Here is a 19,068-nt window from a genome sequence, read left to right on the forward strand (position 1 = left end):
GCTCCTTCCTACATAGGTAGGAAGGGGTAATAGCATCCTCCACACATCTGCTGTCCCACAGCCCAGATCTCACTTTCAGGTGAGGCTGAAGCCAAAAGACCTAATGAAGCAGAGAAGAGCAGCTACACTCCTGACATGAAAGGCACGGCAGGCTTTCATCTTCTGAAAGGTTAAAAATAAACAGTTTAGCTTTCAGCAAAGTGGTCTGATTAGAGGCAAAGAAAACTATGCTGATTTCCATGGAAATGGAATATTTTGTTGCTGCTACTTGATCTTGTTCAAATGTATTAAGAACACGAAAGAGTGTAATTTCAGTATCTGGAGAGCACTAGTATATTTAAAAATTTTAAATTAAATTGATTCCTTTTAAAAGAAAGCTGGCTGATTTTACTTTCTTAATTGGTTCATTATCACTGGAAATGGAGCATGCTCTTGTAAGAGTTTAGCAGGATAACACAGAAATGTAGAAACAGCTGCAGCCCTACAGCATGGGAGATACCCTCATAGACAATATCTGTACAGCCAGATCAGGGACTGTAGATCTGATCCTCTACGTCATTTTGTCTCTAAAAGCAGTGAAGGACCATTCTTAAAATCATAAACCTTACTAATCTTAAACCAATTACAAAATTCATACTGGTTTCTAAAGAAGGATCAGGCCCTAAATTTCATTCACTTCTGTTAATGTGTAGGAATACTTTGTAGGAATAAAGATCATCTACGCATGCTCTGAAAGTAAAATAACTCAATTAGTTTGGGTTCTCATCTCATTACCGTGGTACATATCTCCATAGGGAGGCTTTTTTCAGATGCACAGTGTCCTATTTCAGTTTAACCTAGATAGTAACAAAATAATCACTCAAAATGGGGCACCATTGTCATGACCTTCATGGCAATAAATACTAAATACAGGTATGAACAAAATGCTGCTTAGTTGGTGCAGCTGTTATCTTTATAGACATGCCCTGGGGTAGGATCATCTCCAGCATTTCTACACTTACCAATGGGGTGCTGGCACAGCAAATGAAACAAATTTTCTAGCAAACAAATGTTAAAAAAAAATCCAGTATTTTTTCTTAGTTAAAGTAATGCATTGTGATGACAACAACAACAAAAAAATCTGTTTCTTCCTCTATTTCCTCAAAGTGAAATTTCAACAATCAAAAAACTCTTTAGGTTCCTGTTTTGACACTAACTTTTTTTTTTTTTTTTTGGTCAGAGGATTTATCTCACTGTAATTTCAGGTGACAGAGCAATTCGGATTTCTAACCAAAAGGCTGCTGTACTTTTAATCTGTATATTATATTCTCCTACATGGCAGTAACTAACATGCTCTTATTCCAGTAGAAATGACCCAGGAAAGTGGAGCCAGGAGAGATTTGCCCACAAACCACAGACAACCTCAGCCTGATTTAGGACAGCTTTCTACTGCATTAGATATTGATCAGTATAAATAATCATTGATACACTGGCTCAAGGGGCCTTTTTTTTCCTTTTAATATAATGGCCTCATGAAACTGATCTGGCTGCCTCCTTTCCATTACACTGAAGACCCTGTTCAGCTAAGGTTTTCACTATACTGTTAATATGAAAGACTGTCCGTTAAGATATTTAGATGTAGATCCAGGAAGAGATGTAGTCACTGAGATTCATAGTTTTAGGTGCCTGCTCCTTACAGAGTTCATAGGCCCAAGCCAGGTGTCACAGTTCCTTCCTTGAATGCACTGAGAAAAACCACAAAAGACAACTGTTATCACAGCTACTCAGAAAGAAACACTGATGAGGAGAGGGGGACACAAGCCCCTTCCCTGAAAGTAATTAGTAATTGGCTAATGAGAAATCACAGAGAGCCTACTAACCAAGAAGTGTGGTGAATACAGCAGTCACCAAGGGGATGGGCGAACTGTTTGCAAATAACTTGGGTAATGGGGTATGTACCCAATTATGGCCATTACAGAATTCTTCCCTTTTTTTTTTTCCTTTACGTTTCTCTTCTGTGTATGGACACCTTTTATTTCTTGATGATTTTCTACTCTCAAATCAGCTAATATTACACCTTCATAAGCTGGGTCAGCTAAAAGCTCCTCCATGTTGGCTGCTCACAGCCACACGGGTTCTTGGTGCAAACTTAATTGCATTAAGGACTGGATTTAAGAGCAGCAGATCAATGCTCAGGGGAGTTGTTAGGGTGAAATATGGAGACCTCATCCACAGATGAAAGGAAGAGCACAACATAATGACAGAAAAGTAACCTATCAGCTGTATTTTCATTCACTGTGTTCTGCCTAGAAAAAAAAAAAAAGTATTGGTGTACTCATTTCACTTCTTCAGCAAATTTTCTTTTAACAATATCTGACCTTATTAAGGGAACTATTTTTTGGACACCCAGTGGTTTTTACTCCGTATGTGTCCTGTTTCTGGCCTAATACATTTCTGCATCAGTGCTTGCAGGAAGATCACCTGAGGAGAGCAGAGCAGAGCCTGCCAGCCCCTCACTCTGCCCAAGCAAGGCATTAGGTACGCATCAACAACTTTTATGTACAGTCCTTCTTTCTATATTATTTTTCCCTTTATATCACCTATACAGATCATGCTGCCTTTTACCTGGTTATTTTGGCGTTTGGTGTCCCTTGCAATGTGTTTCATGCACCTTAGCTGAATGTGATGATTGTTCCTAGGCAGTTTTTGTTGCTGTCGTTGGACGTCTTCATTTCAGGGTTTCTACCAAGCTAAAAGGCATTGTCACATGGATGGTGATAGGCCTGAGCCTCCCTGCAATTTTAAACAGATTGGAAAGTCATAAGACATTTATGTATAACTTCCAGCGTATATAGATAGACTTATTGATAATTAGCCAGCACAAGTCTGCTTAGATTTTATTTTATTTTTTTTTTAAAGCTAAAACCCTTTTAAAATAATCCTATGCTTGATTCTGCTGAAGTAACAGTAATTGATTTGGACCATCCTGAAATGCATTCAAGCTCAACACAGGTCATGGCCTGATGATAGGTGAGCCCTCACTGCGCAGAGAAATGCAGCCTGCTAGGGAGCCTGCAAAAGCCATGACCTGCCAGGTAGGAGGCTAATTTCCAACAACCTGATTCAGCAATAAAGCAATAAGTACAAAATCCTCCTCAGACCTTTCAGCCACAAGCACTTCAGAGACACCCAGAGTGGATTATCTCCCTTCAATATGGGCACTCTTTCTATTTTCAGACATGTCATATCCCACCATTTTGGCCAAATCAGTCTTTGGTTTTGACAACAGACAGCTACCTGTAGCACAGAAATACTTAAACAGCAGGCCAGACTGGCTTTTCCTGTCTTTTCTTCTAGTGTTGGGAAGGAAGGGAAAAAGAGGCCTCTCTCAGCTAGCAAAGAAAGCCCATCCCTGCAAAAATAGTTGCTTTCATCCTATTTTCTCAAAAGCATGCGTGAATGTGGCTTCCTGGTTCCTACCATGCTCCTACAAAACTACCTAAAACTACATAGGAAAACTACCGATAAGTAGTATTTAGGTCAGCACGACCACATTTATAAGCCATAAATAAAATCCAACAGACCTCAAACATTTATTGGTAGCTCGCAGACCATAACCTTAAGCACCCTGCAGACCCCAGTGCCAAACTGCTGCATTCGGTTTGGGTGGCAGCAGCGGCTCCTCGCCAAGCTGTCACGGTGGGCTCTGCCATCTGACACAAGGCGGTGCGCTGTGCTGGCATGTCCAACAGCAAACAGCATGGGCAGAAATTGTTCACAAACCCCAGCTTCTGTCACATAAACCTGTGAACAGTGGAAGTGAACGACAGCACCACATTGCCACTGCATTCCCTGTGTGCAGGACTCCTGGCCTGCTGCATGTCAGGTCACCTTGTGTCGTACATCCCTGTGCTTTCAGCTCCTTAGACACAGGCATTTTACTTCGTCAACTGTATTATTACCTCTCCCTTTTAATCCCTTGGTTGTCTCACTGCAACACTCACGAAGAAATTGTCCTTCTCAGTTCTTTTCAGTCAGGGCAAGGTCTTCCCCTTCCTGCACACAATCACATTTTCAAAAAAGAAATAAGGCAAGCTTCTGCATGAAAGGCAAAATAATCTCCGTGTGTAGGTAATAACAATTTTCATGAACAAAAGATTGAGAAACTGGTCACACTTCCTTAAAAGATGAGGAAACATTTGTCCTTTGGTTAACAGAGAGGGACAGGTTTGTTTCAGGAGAATGACAAGTCCACCACCTTACACACACTTAAGTTCAGGAGTAAATGTCACTCAGAAAAGTGCAGCTTGCTCACATGCACTTCGCACAGACACCACGTGCTAGCATTGCCCCCATCTGAAGTAAGACCAAGCTACGATGTGTAGATCCTTCCTTCCCGCGTTAAGCTTTGCTTTGTGCACAGTGACATTGAGGTCTAGGTGCCTCTTGGTGCAGGCTGGTGGGCAGTTTAGAGAGAACAGCAGTTGCTGTTCAAATGAGAAAGAATTTTAAAAATTATGTAGTTTCTCCTGTTTGTACAATTCTCTCCTTTTAGATGAGAAAGAAGAATGAAATCTGATGAATTCCCATCTGCCAAGAAGAGGAGCTGTGTCTCTCAGCTGATGTGGCTCTATTGCAGCGCCAAAACTGGGCTGCGGTGCTTGCGTGAGCCTTCGCCCCTGCTCTTCCCTGCTGGTTTTACGAAGATTACCTGGCTGATGGCAGCAGTGCACTGGGAAGCAGCAGGGCTCTGGGTGCAGGCAGGGGGACTGCTGTGCCCTCTGTCATTGCAGCAACAGCCCCCGGTTGTCCTGCAGCTCGTTCAGAGTGACGTGGAGGGACGGGGGTCGGGGAGGGCTGTCAGCGTGATGCCCAAGATGTCCCACAGCAGAGCTCTCCTGCGTCCACCTGAGACAGGATCAGAAGAGGGATTTGTGGCTGCCAGGGTTCAATAGAAGCCAGCAGCGCAGTGACAAGCAGCCTGACTGAGCTACAGGTGAGACAAGGGTGTTTATTTAGCCATTGGCACCTTCACAGCACTCAGCCTGTGGAGAAAGGACTAGCGTATGTTCAGTACTGCTACAGAGGTGCACAGGAAAGGGGGAGATTTCTTCCTCTGAAGATATCTGGAAATTTTACAAAACCTCCCTGCTCTACACTGCCTGCAATACCCACGAGATGCAGGGAGATCAGGTAACAGACACTGGGGGATGGAAAGACAGGGAGATAGCAGCTGATGCCCTGGTGCCAGACACACCAGGCGGGGGGGGGGGGGAAGAGAAAAAAAACAGCCCCAAATAGCACACATGGAAAAGGGACGGTTCAGTCCTCCTTATGCTGAAACACAGCAGCAGGGCCAGAAACGATGAACCTGTTGGGGGACCAAGCATGGAGCTCTCCAAGGGATCTTCCCAGGTATTCTGCACCCCCCAAAGGAAAGCTGGAAAATGGGGCTTGGAGAGGCTTTTAGGCACTGCTGATAGCTTAGCTGAGCTACAGCCGAGACCACAGCTGAGTGGGGCTGGTGGTAAGCGAGAGGGGAACTGTGGGGGACACACGATGGCAGAAACATGCTGAAATACCGGCTCTGCTGCCTGTAATTGCATAAGAGGCTTCTCAAAAGGATGGGGAGAAATTTCCCGGGCAATTGGCTGTCTGAGGTTACGGAGATAATAAGTATTTTCAGAAATCAGCACCACTGCCAGAAAACAAAGTGGAAAACCTCCCCCACAGATACAAGAGAAGGCAGAGTCAGAAATGCTGGAGTAGGGAGAAAATGCAGAGCGATGAGAAAGCCTGGTAAGTGCTGGGGGAAGGCTCCCTTCATCAACACACCCGCTGCAGGGAACATGAAAATTAAGTTGGCTCTTGGAAGAGAGGAATCCCACCCAAAGATGGTTGTTTTTTTTTTTTTTGAGGAAGGGGATTGTCTTGGCTTGGTTCCCTACAGCTTTTAAACGTGCAAGGGAATTTAATTAAGTGTTGCCACTTTGCTAATGGCTGTGGCTATTCTCAGAGGCTCTCGAGACTTTCCAAACTCTGCAGGGTTGGTCTGGAGATGCGATTCCTTAATTAACAGCTAGGTAAGGCAAGCAGTGGGGTCCAGGACTCGGTGCCTTGGACAAACAGCAGCTCCATCAGCTTATGAAACACTGACACAGTTCTGCTGAGGTGCAGCCAGCTGAGGGATTTATCTTGCCTGTTCTGTTCCTGCAAACTCACCTGGGGTTTTCCACGGGGTACAAGTACAGCAGCTGCTTGCTCTGTGCCACAAGCCGCTCTGCAGTGCTGCTGTGTGCTCTGCTCTGGAGGGACCACATTTCACAGGCTGTCCCTTACCTCCCACTAAAAGTGGGATGTTACCTCCCCCTAAAAGAGGGACGTAATGCTCAGCCAGCTCACAGGTTAACAGCTTTCTGTTCCTCTGATGGAAAGAGCCACTGTAGGATTCATTAATCAATCTGTTTTGGAGCAGAATGTGGGCTTATGATCTGTTCAGACTCCAAAAAAGGCTGATAACTGGGACACACTGGTCTATTCCTGGGACTTGCAAGTGTACAACTCAATACACAAAACATCTCATTTTTTGCAGGTTTGAGTTTAAACTGGATAAGGCTGACAGAGTAAGTGCTCAGAGCTTCTGGGCCTTGTTAACAGTCCAGCCTTGAAATTACATAGAGGGGAAATGAAAAACAATTAACCCCCTTTTAGACACATCGCAAGCTTTTCAATTTTTCTACTCAGAAGTTCAGCCAAGTGAGCAATGAAAAGTGACTATGGCTCCAAGCTGAGTGAAGAAATAAGACATTCCTACAACAAGATGCAGGCCTTTAATACGGCCTTACTAGTGGGTATATCCTTTGTATTTCTGACCAGCTGGGCTGTTCTTGCTGAACACCCCTCTGCTCCTTCTGCCCCCACAGTTACCCAACAACTTGAAGCAGATGTTTGGAATTGAAATTTCTGCCTGCCCAAGAGACTTGTTACAAGATTGATAAGAAGGGATGAGGAGTGTGAGCCAGCTACAGGTATCGCTACAAGCCCTACCAATAACAACAACAGATTCAGACCAGTGTGTCATGTTTTGCATACGTATCTGTATTAATAGCTTAGATCTATTCTGGAATTTGGCAGGAGAGCTTAAGTTGCATTGACATCTTTTTTCTTGACTCATCATTTCAAAACAAAAACAAACAAAACAACAACAACAAAAAATCCCACAACCACGAGTTCTTTCCAGTTATACGCTGATGCTAATTCCAAAAGGAGCAAATTGCAGAAACTACAACTGTAGAAAAAAAATAAAGGAGAAGCTATTATGGAGACCTGAAGCAAACAATACCTGTGTTATGTCCTCCCCTCCAAATGGCTTATGCCTGAATAGCTTTCTGCACTTTTTGTTTTTCTACTGAATTTGATCTGAGCAACTGATTGATTTTTCTCATGGCATGACGTGATGAAATCTGAACTGACGTTACGTTTCACTGATGTACAACGCCCTTGAGCCAATATCAATTTTGTCTATAATGGCTTTGCAAGGGCAGAGGTCAGCTAGGGGACTTTCCCCTTAGCTCTGTCACAACCCCCTGCATTTTCATGACAGTCTTATAAATAAATCAGACATTCACATTTCAAGCAATGAGCCAGGTTCTGAACGGTTTCTCCTGTTGCATGAAAAACAATTTTCACTTGAATGATATTTCAATCAAAACTGATCGTGGATGACCCGATCCAGTCCTTGACTATGAGTAGAGTTGGATATAAAATTTGTTGAGTGTGCACTGGTTGTTTTTCAGAGCTTGGAAACATACTATAGTCTGTAGATGTGCAATTCGTACCATGTGTCTGCGCTCATCCAGCCATTTTCCCTACCTTCAGCTTCATTTGGGATTGAGTTTCCCCATGAACCCAACCTACTTAAGGGCTCTTTCAGCACAATAACCTGCCACATGGGCACTGTGCTGGGGGAGGACCATATCACACATCATATATCTCATCTGGCTGCCCTTCCTGCTAACCTTGTTTCAGCATTTTCTGGGTAACACTGGCTGATATGGAGCATTAAGGTCATGGTCTTTCTTCCCTTCTGGCCTCCTCTCTTTGGGGCAGGAAAAGGCTATAATTTGGGACTTCTCAGGAGAGAGGGTGCTGCTGTAGCAAGCCCCCCAGGCCTTGAGATGGGGGCTGTGCTTCCCAGCCCCACCCAGGAGGAAAGCCCACCCCAAGGACACTTTTGGCACTTTGATGTTTCCTCAGAACTAGGCAATGCTGTCAGCCCTTTGGCAACTGCAAGCAACTTCCCTGGAAGGATGTCAGCCCAGGACCAAAAATCACAGTAAATTTCCATACACTGTCAGGATGAATTTCATTTATCAAGGACTGCAGCAATGTGAATTTGAACTCACTTGACTGATGGACTAGGTAGAAAAAGCTATTATTTTACAAGTACAGGACAGACTAGTCAGTGAAAATCTCTAATTACTATTATTATTATGTTTTACCGAGTCTGTTTGGGCTCCCACGCTTTCCTGTAGCTTTAGCTGAGCCCACCCATATTCTATTATCTGAGGTGGTTTTCCCACACAACATCTGACAGGTCACCCCTAATAATGCACCAAGTTATCAGCTTGACAGGCACCCCCTTTTACTTCTCTTTTTATTTATTTTTTGGCTCAGAGTTTGATGCAAAGCAAGCTGAAGCCTCTCTTGCTTCTGCCTCTGACAAAGCAGAAATCATCCTTGGGAGGCAGGGCTCAGAAATGGTATTAAATCAGGGCGGGGGGAAATGCAGATGAGCTCTTTAGCTAGGCTGTCAACAGTGCCACCAGCCCCCAGTAAATCTTCCCCCCTTTCTTTGCTACTGACAGTTCCTTCCCACTATTTGTCTATATTTATGCCTGGTTAAATGAGTAGATACGTAAAGTACATCTAGCCCACAGCCAGATCAGAGCCTCAGGCTCACAGGCAGTTGCAGATGCACAATACTGCATTTCTTACCTACGGTGATGCACGGCAGCCCTGGCTGAGCCGGCCTCGGGGTGTGTTTGCACTGGGGCAGGTTAGGGAGTCATTGCCTAATGCTTTTTGCCCCATAACCACAAGGCTGAAACCTCCAGCGATATACCACCACGTTTTCCAGCAGATCCAGAAGATGTTGTTGATACAGTAAGATACTATGAGACAGCATAAGTGAGCAGCAGGTCCAGCAGTCACCCTTTGCTTGCCCAAAACTCTTTGCATAATTCATCCCCAAGAAAATGAAGCATAGCACACGCAGCCTGCAATTCCCATGGCCTTCCCAGAGAGTATGCTCAGCGATACTGCTATGAGGACAACTGGGGTGAAAACACTTGTCCTCCCCTCTACCTCCAAGATTGAGAAATCAAAAAATAAATCAAAATAAATAATAATAATAAAATAAAAATTAAGTCCTCAAGTGTAGGAAGAAAAAAATCCACAGACAACAAACCCTGCATTTTCCTGGTTTTCCCCTCCCCATCTCGAATCACTCAGCTCTAAAATGTCATGGAAACAACTTTTTATCATGGCCATACTTGCCATGTAAGACTTTTGAAGCTGTAGTGTTATCTTAAAAAGAAGAACAGAGCAGTAGGACTGACCTTGATCCTAGATTTAAGACATTCTAAATTTAAATGCCAGTTCTCTAGGAGACCTGAAATGCTTTGCCCAGGATCTGAGAAGTTAAAAAAAAAAAAAAAGTAACTTAAGTAACTTTCTACTTCTCTGGCAAACCGTGAGGATTAAGATGTTAGGGATTATTGAGTTTTTCACTTCTTCAGTAATGCCTTTCTTCATCAGAAAGATCTGGCAAGATTAGGTGACTAATTTAGTTGCTGATGTGAGAAATGTTCAAGTTCAAAGGATTTTTCTTGTCCTTACCTGAACTTTCACTAAAGAAGAATTTTTCAACTGAGAAATGACTGCTTCAAAACCAAGTTATAGGTCTCGAGGGAAGGGCATTTAGGGTTTTAATTCTCAACAGTCACGTCTAATTCCTCTGTGAAAGATGCCATGACACCAAAAGAAGGAAATTGGTTACTTAGATTGAAAACAAGCTGAACATTTGTCATAAAGAACAGCTTAAGAAGGTGGGGAAAAAAAGCCAACATGTTATAATGTAGAAATGAACCCAGCAGCTAAGAAAAGGGAAGAAAAAAATAAAATCACAGGTCCATGGGATTCATTTCTCTGATAGATTTTCTTTCCATCCACTGCAATTAATTTGGTCAGACAGTTTGCATCACGCTTATTTCTCTTGATCCTCGAGAGTCTTAAAGTTATAAGGCTGGGTAACGATCTTCAGCCCCAGAGAGGCTTTTAAATAGTTATGAGAGCCTTCCTCAGGAAATCAGAGTGGTTTCCATCACTAGCTTGACTGGATCAAATCTGCAGAGATGACTTACAATCCGAGACCTGGAACCTCTCAGGGTTTCTTGACAGTCTCTTCCAAAGTCTGGCATTGTTTAGCTTGAGAAACCTTGCTTTATGGGATTTCCCATAGAAAGCCTAATTGCAGGTGGTATCTTGAAAGCCACAGAGGATCACTGATGCTAAGAAATATCCTCTGCTCCCACATCACATTCCAGAACCCACACCAACTGGGAAACTAATGACCCTTTCTGCATAACAGCTTCTCCAGAGGTGAAGTAATTAGTCATACTCTCCAATATTGGAAGTGCAAGAAATTCAATAAGAAATTGAATATAGAAATATTGCTCCAGAGAATTTCCTTGTACTGTTTCAAAGCGCTGAACCCATCTCTGAGTGTTTCTCAGCTTCCCACCCCGTGCCTAACGGATGAACCTCCCACAGATACCAACGAGCAAGTGATGACTACTTCATCATGGCGCTGAGTGCCCAACAAGACACAGAAGGACATGGTGGAGGTGGTCACTTTCTGTGTTCACCCACATTACTGCTGCTCTGCTCTTCTCCAGCATTGTTTGCTGGATCTTCTTCAAGCATATTCCTGAACAGGACCTGAAATTAGTTTTGCACAGAGCAGGTAAAACTTCTGGAACCACTACAGCGAAGTCAGGGGGCCAGCACTCATTTTCAAAACAGGTTTGCTCCTACACCCACGGGGTTAATTAGGTGCCAAACACCCGTTGCTTGCAACCCACAGGCAAAGATTTCCGTGGCAGAGGCTGCGAGCGCAATGTGAGCTCCGAGCTCTCATGAGGCTCCTGGGGGATGACAGATGTGGGCTAACGATGCCGGTGCAATGCTCCACAGAAGCACGGTGCCGCAGCTCGGTGGATGAACTGCTCTCATAAGAAACCCGGGGCCATTTTGCATCATTCCTCCCTGAACACGACTTTCATCCAAGCCCAAATGCTCACTCTGCTAAGATGAATCGCACTCCCATTCCTACTCCATTGTTGCCAGAGCTCATTTCCTCTATTGTTTTTCTGTAAATTAGGGCAATTCATTCAGAAATGAAATGCAGCCCTATACAAAGGCCTTGGCAAGCCTAAATGCTGTTCAAGGGAGCACAGAGAATGCTAGTTCTCCTAAAAAGAGTGAATTTCACAGTAACTTCTTTTGGCCAAGTTTCATAATTAATGTTGAAGTGAGTTCATTAGAAACAATCTCTGGGCTTTAGTCCACTTTAAATATATTAAAAAAATACTCAAAACTAACTATTTTCCTCCTTTTCCTCGCTTATTTTTCTTCTAATTGTTAATAATTTTAATTAACACCAGAATTTCTCAACAGCATGCCATCTCCTCCTTTTTCATTATAGGTGTTAATTGCAGATTCAAATAAAAAGTGAAGGAGAAATTGAGGTAAACATCAAAAGCAGCACAACGCTGCTGGATGTGCAGAAGAACAATTACTCCCACAGTTATCTTATTAGGGCTTTGGTTGACGTATAACAAAGTTTTAAAACTACTTTTTTTATAGCCTCCTACCACCTATATCCCAGAACCACTGTGCCATCCTTCCCTGCAGTCCCCAAAAGCTCAGGAGCCCCTTAGGTAGATCCCAGGCAATGGGAGGCACTGGTGCCCTGGCCCTCTCTGCCCCACCATCACAGCTCCAGATGCATCAAACACATCACCCTGAAGCCTTACACGCTGTTTGCTTCGTATGGGACCCGCCCAGCCATGAGGATGCGGGAAGGAACTTTCCTTTCCCTGCCTGCCAGTGAGCATGGGAAGGATGGCTAGGGGCTCAGGACACTCACTCACATTGACAGTAGTCATTACTTGCCAGCTGACAATGAAATATAGGCTTTATCTTTCTATATTAAGGGTATAGATTTAGATTAAAAACAAGACAGACGTCTGCTAGATCAAAACACGTCCCTTACCTGCCCAGCACTGACCCATGAAGTACATAAATATTCATAAGAGCTTTGTCCATACTAATTCTGGATGACATTGTCATCTCCATTTTATAGCTTCCATATGTGCTGCTCCTGCCCTAAGTCACACTGTCCTTTCTACTCATGACACACAAAGAATTAAGAATTATTTATTCTTACCTGTAGGTCAGACTTTCTCTCATTAACATCTAGTTACGCCTTCATCCATAGCCTCAGTCATTTCTATTCCTCTTGGAAATCCTTCTGGTTTTCATTCTGCATCCGTTTCCCCCCTGCATCCTGCTGAAAAACAAACACGCCTAAGTCCTGACCTGAGAAGCACCAAGTACTTCCAAACCATGCTGAGCCATTTCCCAGCACAAGGACGAAAGGACAGTGCAAGCTGTCACTTCTCCAAGGCCACTCTCACCATTCCTACAGGGCTCCTTGGAAAAACCCATCCTCAGTGCTGAGACTTAGGGCATCTCCAAAGCTCAGGCATCCTTTAGCGTCTGGCATTTCCATTTGCGCTAGAGAAAGGTTCCTGCATGGCCATATTTCAGACAAACTACAGGGCAATGATGTGTCTCCCTAGGCCCCTCTCTGTACCACTGAATTTCCCCTAAAAAAAAAAAAAATTGCTTCCTATTTTCCAGGTTAAGTTTCTTAATAATTTGTATACATTCTCTGGTCTGTATTTTTTGTTGTTTAATTTTTTTCCCCAATACATCCTGATTTGTGTTATCCAACAGCAACATTGACTAGTTTTAGCAAGTATTTGGCCTTATTAATGATAGTTTAAATTTAAAAAAAAAAAAAAGACTACTACTCCTCTCCTGTCCCCAGTCCAGTCCAACTCTCCCTTCCCTAAGAGAAACTGTGCAATAATGTGCTGGGCAATCCCTCAGGAAAGGTTCACTTGATTTAACTACAGTATTTCACAAGCCTTTCCAATTTAAGCCCTCAAAAAGAGCCTCAGGAGAAACACTGCTGCTTGCAGCCTCAATGCTTAATTTTTCTGAAGAAGTCCTTGTCCGCCCATTAGATGCTCACTTCATATCAGTTTGGTCCCCAGTGTTGCCTTCACAGCCCATATGCTCTCCTTTCCCTCTGCATCTCATGTAAAGCCACAGATCACTTTTGCCCCCCAGTTCCTTTACCATCTCCTTCGACCAGTAAACAGAGAGCATAAAATAAAACTTTTGGAGGCCTTTGCATGGTCTGTACTGGACTGTGAGTTTGGGGCACGGCCTGGCAGCTCTGCTGAGCACTCTACCTGCCGATGAAATACCCCGTTTTGCTCACCACTTGTTTTACTCTGCTTTCTGACTACTCCAGCTTTCTATTTTGTTCTTTCCACTATTTTCCTGCCACCATTCCTCAATTCCCAGCACTCGCTTTCTGCTTTCAGCTGTTGAGTCCTCCCCTGTGAAATGTTGCTCTCCTCTCATGGATTTTCTTCTTCTTTAGGGTTTATTTTATTTTAATTTGCATTTTTCCAAAAGGAGCTAAGACCTCTTCTGCTTTAATTACTGCTCCATTTAGCATCCTCCAGCCTTCTTCCCACCCCTTTCATTTTCACCGCTTCCTCCCAGTGGAGCTGGCCCACTCACTTCTGTAACTCCCTAAAATTTACTTTCTTAAATGTAGTGCAATGGGCATAATTCATCTCTAACTCAAATTTGTTTCCTACTGGGATAATCACACAATCTTCCTTAGATTTTATTTTTTTTTTTGAATCAGTTCTTATTTTTTCCTACCTGCTAATTCTATCCATAAAGTTACATATTGGGGCAAGAAAGCAGAAGCTAAGTCATACTTCAAAACTGCATTTCCCTCTCTTCCCTCTCTCCCCCTATCCAGAACAAACTACTCTTCATATAATTTAGAAGGACTGAGATTTCTAAGCAAAATTAAATCTATATATATAATTAAAAATATATATATCATATATATAAATATATATAGAGAGAGAGCCATAAATATATATATATATAGCCATAAAGCAATATCCAAAGACAGGTCATAAGCTGATGTAAATCAGGATAGATCTATTGTCCTCAAAGTAAATGCATCAGTTTCTAGAAAAAAAAAGTAATAAAAAAAAATCACTGGAGTTTTGCAGATACAACACAGCTGAGAACCAGGACTACAGTTAAATCTGCTGTTGTTTTTTGTTTTCCTTTCTTAAAATTATGAGCTAACTGGCTTATCACATTATTTTTTTTGAGACATTAATAGTGTGGAGTTTAATTTAGAAGCAAAGCTAATGCACAGGAAAACCAAGCAGCACAGATGACAAAATTATCACACCTACCCTGGTACTGGCAAGCAGAATAAGGGCTGAGTGCTTGCACATGTGGCTTACTTGCATTAGTGTGAAAACAAGCACTTTGGAAAAAGTATTTTATTATTCAAATTGGATTCTTTTTCATGTCAATTTGTGACATGACATCCATTTTTGTGAGTTTTTGCTGTCAGGAGAGAAACTTGCTTACGTGTCTCTTTGATGTGGTTTTACTTTTCAGATTATCACAGGACAAACAATGACAAAAAACATCCATACAAATGTGTTGCCTTCATATGCGCTTACTTCAGAGTGAGGGAGAAGAGAGAAAACCAACCCAAACAGACAGAAAACAGATAGAGCATGACTATTTGTAACATGTATACAAAGTTTCCTGCAACGGAGACATATCCCTGGGCTTCTCGCTGCTCGTATAAAACAAATAAGAAATATACAAAGTACCACATAAAGCAGCTTGTTAGATTTTATTGCCAGAAATCCATTATCCTTCATATTATCATGCAAATCCTCTTACTGCGTTGTCTGAAAACAACATTTCAAAAAATATATATATATAAAAGAGACAAAATCTTTCTTTTGTGCATGTCACTTGCACATTAACAGTAATAAGAGTTTCTGTGCACCTGCCGAGTCGAGAATGGACTGCCCACCCGCCTCCCCTACTCAGGAGGGTAAGTTGTGAATTGCTGCATATATATTTTTTTTCCCTGAGAGATCAAAGCAGGAAGGCAGGATAAAGGGGAAAGGAAGAGAAAAATAATGAAAAAAAATATTAAAAGCCATACCCACACACACAAACACCCACACACCAAGAATCAGGACACTTCCATAAAATAAAGATGCAGAATTAAGCATCTTTTTTGCTCTTTGATAGCCTGCTAGATTAGTGAGGCAAAGTCCCCTTTCCTACGCTCCATGGCTTTGCCCATAGCTGGGCAACAGGACAGGATTGCAGCTAGTGAGGGGAATATGCTGGAAACAGAGAAAACTGCATAAAACTGCATTTGCTCTTTATTTCACAGAAAATGTAATTACGCTGTGTACGCAGCTTCCTGATCAGAAATTTCAAATCTTTTCCTCTAATTCTAACTTTTGTAAAACATTTTTTTCTTTTTCTGAATTCTGTATGTAAATCACAATCAATCAGCACAAAATAGCTGCCAAGATAAAGGCTATTTTGTGGTGTTTTCTCCCAATTTCTATCCAGAAGTAGTCATAACTTCCTTTCTTTTTAAGAGCAAAGTAAAAAATTAGCTGCCAAAATTAAACCCCATCACTTCAATATTACATAAAACAGCAAAGCTTTTATTATTATTATTATTATTTATTATCACATTTCTATGTTTTAGGGTTTTCTTACACTCTGCCACCATGCAAGAGACCCGAAAGAATAAAGGCAAATTTCAGTCTAAAGAAAGACGCTTTTAGTTTGACTTAATTTCATTGTTCAGGATGATGGAAAGAATGAATGCTATAGCACCAAGCCTTCCATACCATAAAATCAGCTATGCGGGGAGGTTGGCTTCCAGGAGCACAGCTTGTGGTGCTAAGTGCCAACATCAATTACAAGGGAACAAAGATTTCATGAACCTACAAACACCGTGGGACATATCCCATTAGCTGCACTGACAGGCTGTTCTCAAAACGGTTTGCCCAGAGCAAGACGTGGATGGGTCCCCCTGCTACTACACTATTTAGCACCTCGCAGCGTTTCTAGCAAATACAGCTTCACCTCACTGCTACAGGCCAGGGAAGGAATATTTTTCCCATTTCACAAAGATGAAAAGGAGGTGCACCACCTCCGTGAAAACCACACAAACAATCTAGTCACCAAACCCAGTGACTCCTGTGCTTTTCCAAACCCTGGCTTCCACCATCAGAAGAGAAATCTCAGTTTGGAGAGCGAGCTCGACTCTGGGCGGGGAAATCACACAACCACTCTTACCCCTCCTCCTCCTCCTGACACCAGTCCCAGTGATGTCTCCATGTGAGCAGGAAATCAGCTTTTAAATTAGCTTTGCTGAATAAACAGAAGGAAAAGAGAAAGAAAAACCAACCCTTGCTGCCCTCCTTGAGTGCCTCTGGAGCCTGGGACCATGCAGGGAGGCTCAGCTGTCAAGTGCATCACAGGGTCAAGCCATGTTTTGAATTCATCCTTTGAATGGTGCTGGAAAGATAAAAGACCAAGTTATAATGTCATAGGAGATATAAGACAAAGTTAAACGGTGCATAAACAAATCCAATGCTGTGTTTGACCTATGGGGGAGGAGGAAGAGCTGGGTGTACTGCGTGCTGTGCATCTTCTAGGAGACAAATGAAAAGGTGATTGGAAACTTATTCATACACTCCATAAGCTTCTGCCATTCACTAAATGGTACGTAATAAACCTTATTGGATTCCATATTTTGTGGGAAATGACTCTTTCATAGCTTTGTCCCTTTAATGGGTACTCATTTAGGAAAGTACTATATCGGTTTTATTGCATCAAAAGGAATAAAAGATTTTAAATGAATCTTAATGCTCTCTCAAAGTGCTGGAGTCAGGGACTTCAAGCTAAATTCACAGCTAGAAGCAGAATCTTTCACAAGCTTTTGAACGTACAGAAGAAAAACTCCAGGAATAGAAGTATTTTATTTTAACAATCCTTAAGTCTCCTGTCTTCTTTTATTCACGCTGGTAACCTCTTTCACCTCTCATCGGTTTTCCTTGTCTTCAAGTTTCTCTTAAACCTGCGTAGCCTCGTCCTCCTTCCCCCCTGACTCCTCTTCCAGCCAATGTACCCATTCCTGCAAAGAACAGGCAGTTTTCTTCCCTTCCTATTTCACAGGTGCCTGCTGGGAGAGCACCGCTTGTATATTTTCATGTGTTCTTCCCCCACAGGCTTTTTATCAACACATCTGGGAATCATAAAATAACAGTCTCATTTTCTAGCGTTATTGTTCCTGAATAGGGGGAAATACTACAGAAGCAAGAAAAACCTCTCACTCCCCTGCTTTTTGAGGCTCCCAAATAAGCAAGTCAAACTGACAAGTTTGTGAAGATTTCCCACTGACCTAAAGACACAGCATATTTTGCATATTTGTTCCACGTGATCTCATTTTACATACGTATATTTTTCACACGTAGCTACTTCCCACACATTCACACTTGCCATGCCCAGCATCCTGGCAAAGGCCAGTTATCCAGCACAGATGCATCTGCTCCAGGTGGTGCCCATTCCTCTTTAGCAATCTTGCTCTCCCTTTCTAACCCTCTTTGGCAATCTTGCTCTCCCTTTCTAACCTGATGTCATCCTCAACCCATTCCCCCTTCCTTCTGAAAGCTTTCCTGCAGGAAATTCAGTCATTCTTGATGACAGCTCCAGCTTCCCCACATGCATGCACCTAACCTCTGGGTCACAGGGGATGAATCAGCATCCAGGATGCGCAGTCCAGGATAACACACAGTTGAGGAAAGTAAAGTCTTTCCATTAATTTCCATTTGTCAGGCCTGCAGCCTAATCTGCAAATATGTCCAGTACCACTGTCTGGAGTCAGTATCAGAGGTGAACGTGTCTAATTCATTGTAGGACTGGGATTAATTGTTGCAAAATCGTTAAGCATGCACAGTGCCCCTGGGATTTAATCATACAAAATAGCATTTTTCCTCTTTCAGATATAGGTATAAAATCAGGAGAAATTCAGTTAGCAAGGTATAGGAAGTTGCCATCCTTTAGATGAGCCATAGCTGCTAACTGAGCCGTTCTCCAAGTCCGCTCCATTTGTAGGATAAAACATCTTTGCTCGACCCCCTGCAAAATGCAACACATCCACCGCACGCCCCTCTGCTTCACAGCCCAGCAGTCCTGAGCAGCTCACACGGGCAGCTAGCTGTCAGCCTTCAGCTAGGGAACCAAGCTGCCCAGTTCTCTTCCCATTCACGTCTTCTAATTCCAATTCAGTAATGAACTTCCCTTTCAATGACTTGAGGAATGATTTGCTTTGTCTTGCATATCTCAGTATCTAAAGAAGTTTTGACAAGGACTATACCTAGATTTTCTGATATAAACATATAATAAATCTAATGTTGTCAAGCACGGTGGCATTTTTATTTTATTTTGAAAGAGAATTTAATCTAACTTCCCAGGGGATTCTCCTCTTGTGTCATAACAAAGTCTGGCTTGTAATGGATTTCCCATTTTTCTTTCTAACTCGAATAATGACAAAATTGCTGCACAGAGCAGCAGCATTCTGTAATATGTCACAAAATGCAAGCGGGAAGTGACAGTTGTCTCTGAATGGCTGGGCTCAGCCCAAGCCCCTGTTTCTACCTGCTTAATGTCTCCCCACAATCAGCCCCCAGCCAGACTCGGAGCACAGGGAAAATCCTCATTGAATAGGAAAGGAAGCAGACAATGTAGGGGGGCAGCAGGGAGAGAAATAATAAAAATAAAGAAATCGATAAGTAGCAC

The 19,068-nt window shown here is 42.6% G+C and overlaps 1 long non-coding RNA gene across 3 annotated transcripts in view; it reads right to left on the bottom strand.

The window, feature by feature from the left end:
- Positions 1–1,628: 1,628 nt before the first annotated feature.
- The window catches only part of LOC106036593 (uncharacterized), a 38,060-nt gene continuing 20,620 nt past the window's right edge, over positions 1,629–19,068 (bottom strand). Inside the window, exons 2-7 of one of the 3 annotated variants that reach the window (XR_007162170.2) lie at positions 16,676–16,785; positions 12,491–12,613; positions 4,691–4,887; positions 3,942–4,035; positions 2,605–2,772; positions 1,629–1,724 (exon numbers count right to left, since the gene is read on the bottom strand). This is a non-coding gene — a long non-coding RNA (uncharacterized lncRNA). Of the gene's footprint in view, positions 1,725–2,148; positions 2,286–2,604; positions 2,773–3,941; positions 4,036–4,690; positions 4,888–12,490; positions 12,614–16,675; positions 16,786–19,068 lie in introns of those variants that run through there. The other 2 variants (XR_007162169.2, XR_010830001.1) reach the window with 2 other exon arrangements.

Source organism: Anser cygnoides, chromosome 3, assembly GCF_040182565.1.
Source record: "Anser cygnoides isolate HZ-2024a breed goose chromosome 3, Taihu_goose_T2T_genome, whole genome shotgun sequence".
NCBI lineage: Eukaryota > Metazoa > Chordata > Aves > Anseriformes > Anatidae > Anser > Anser cygnoides.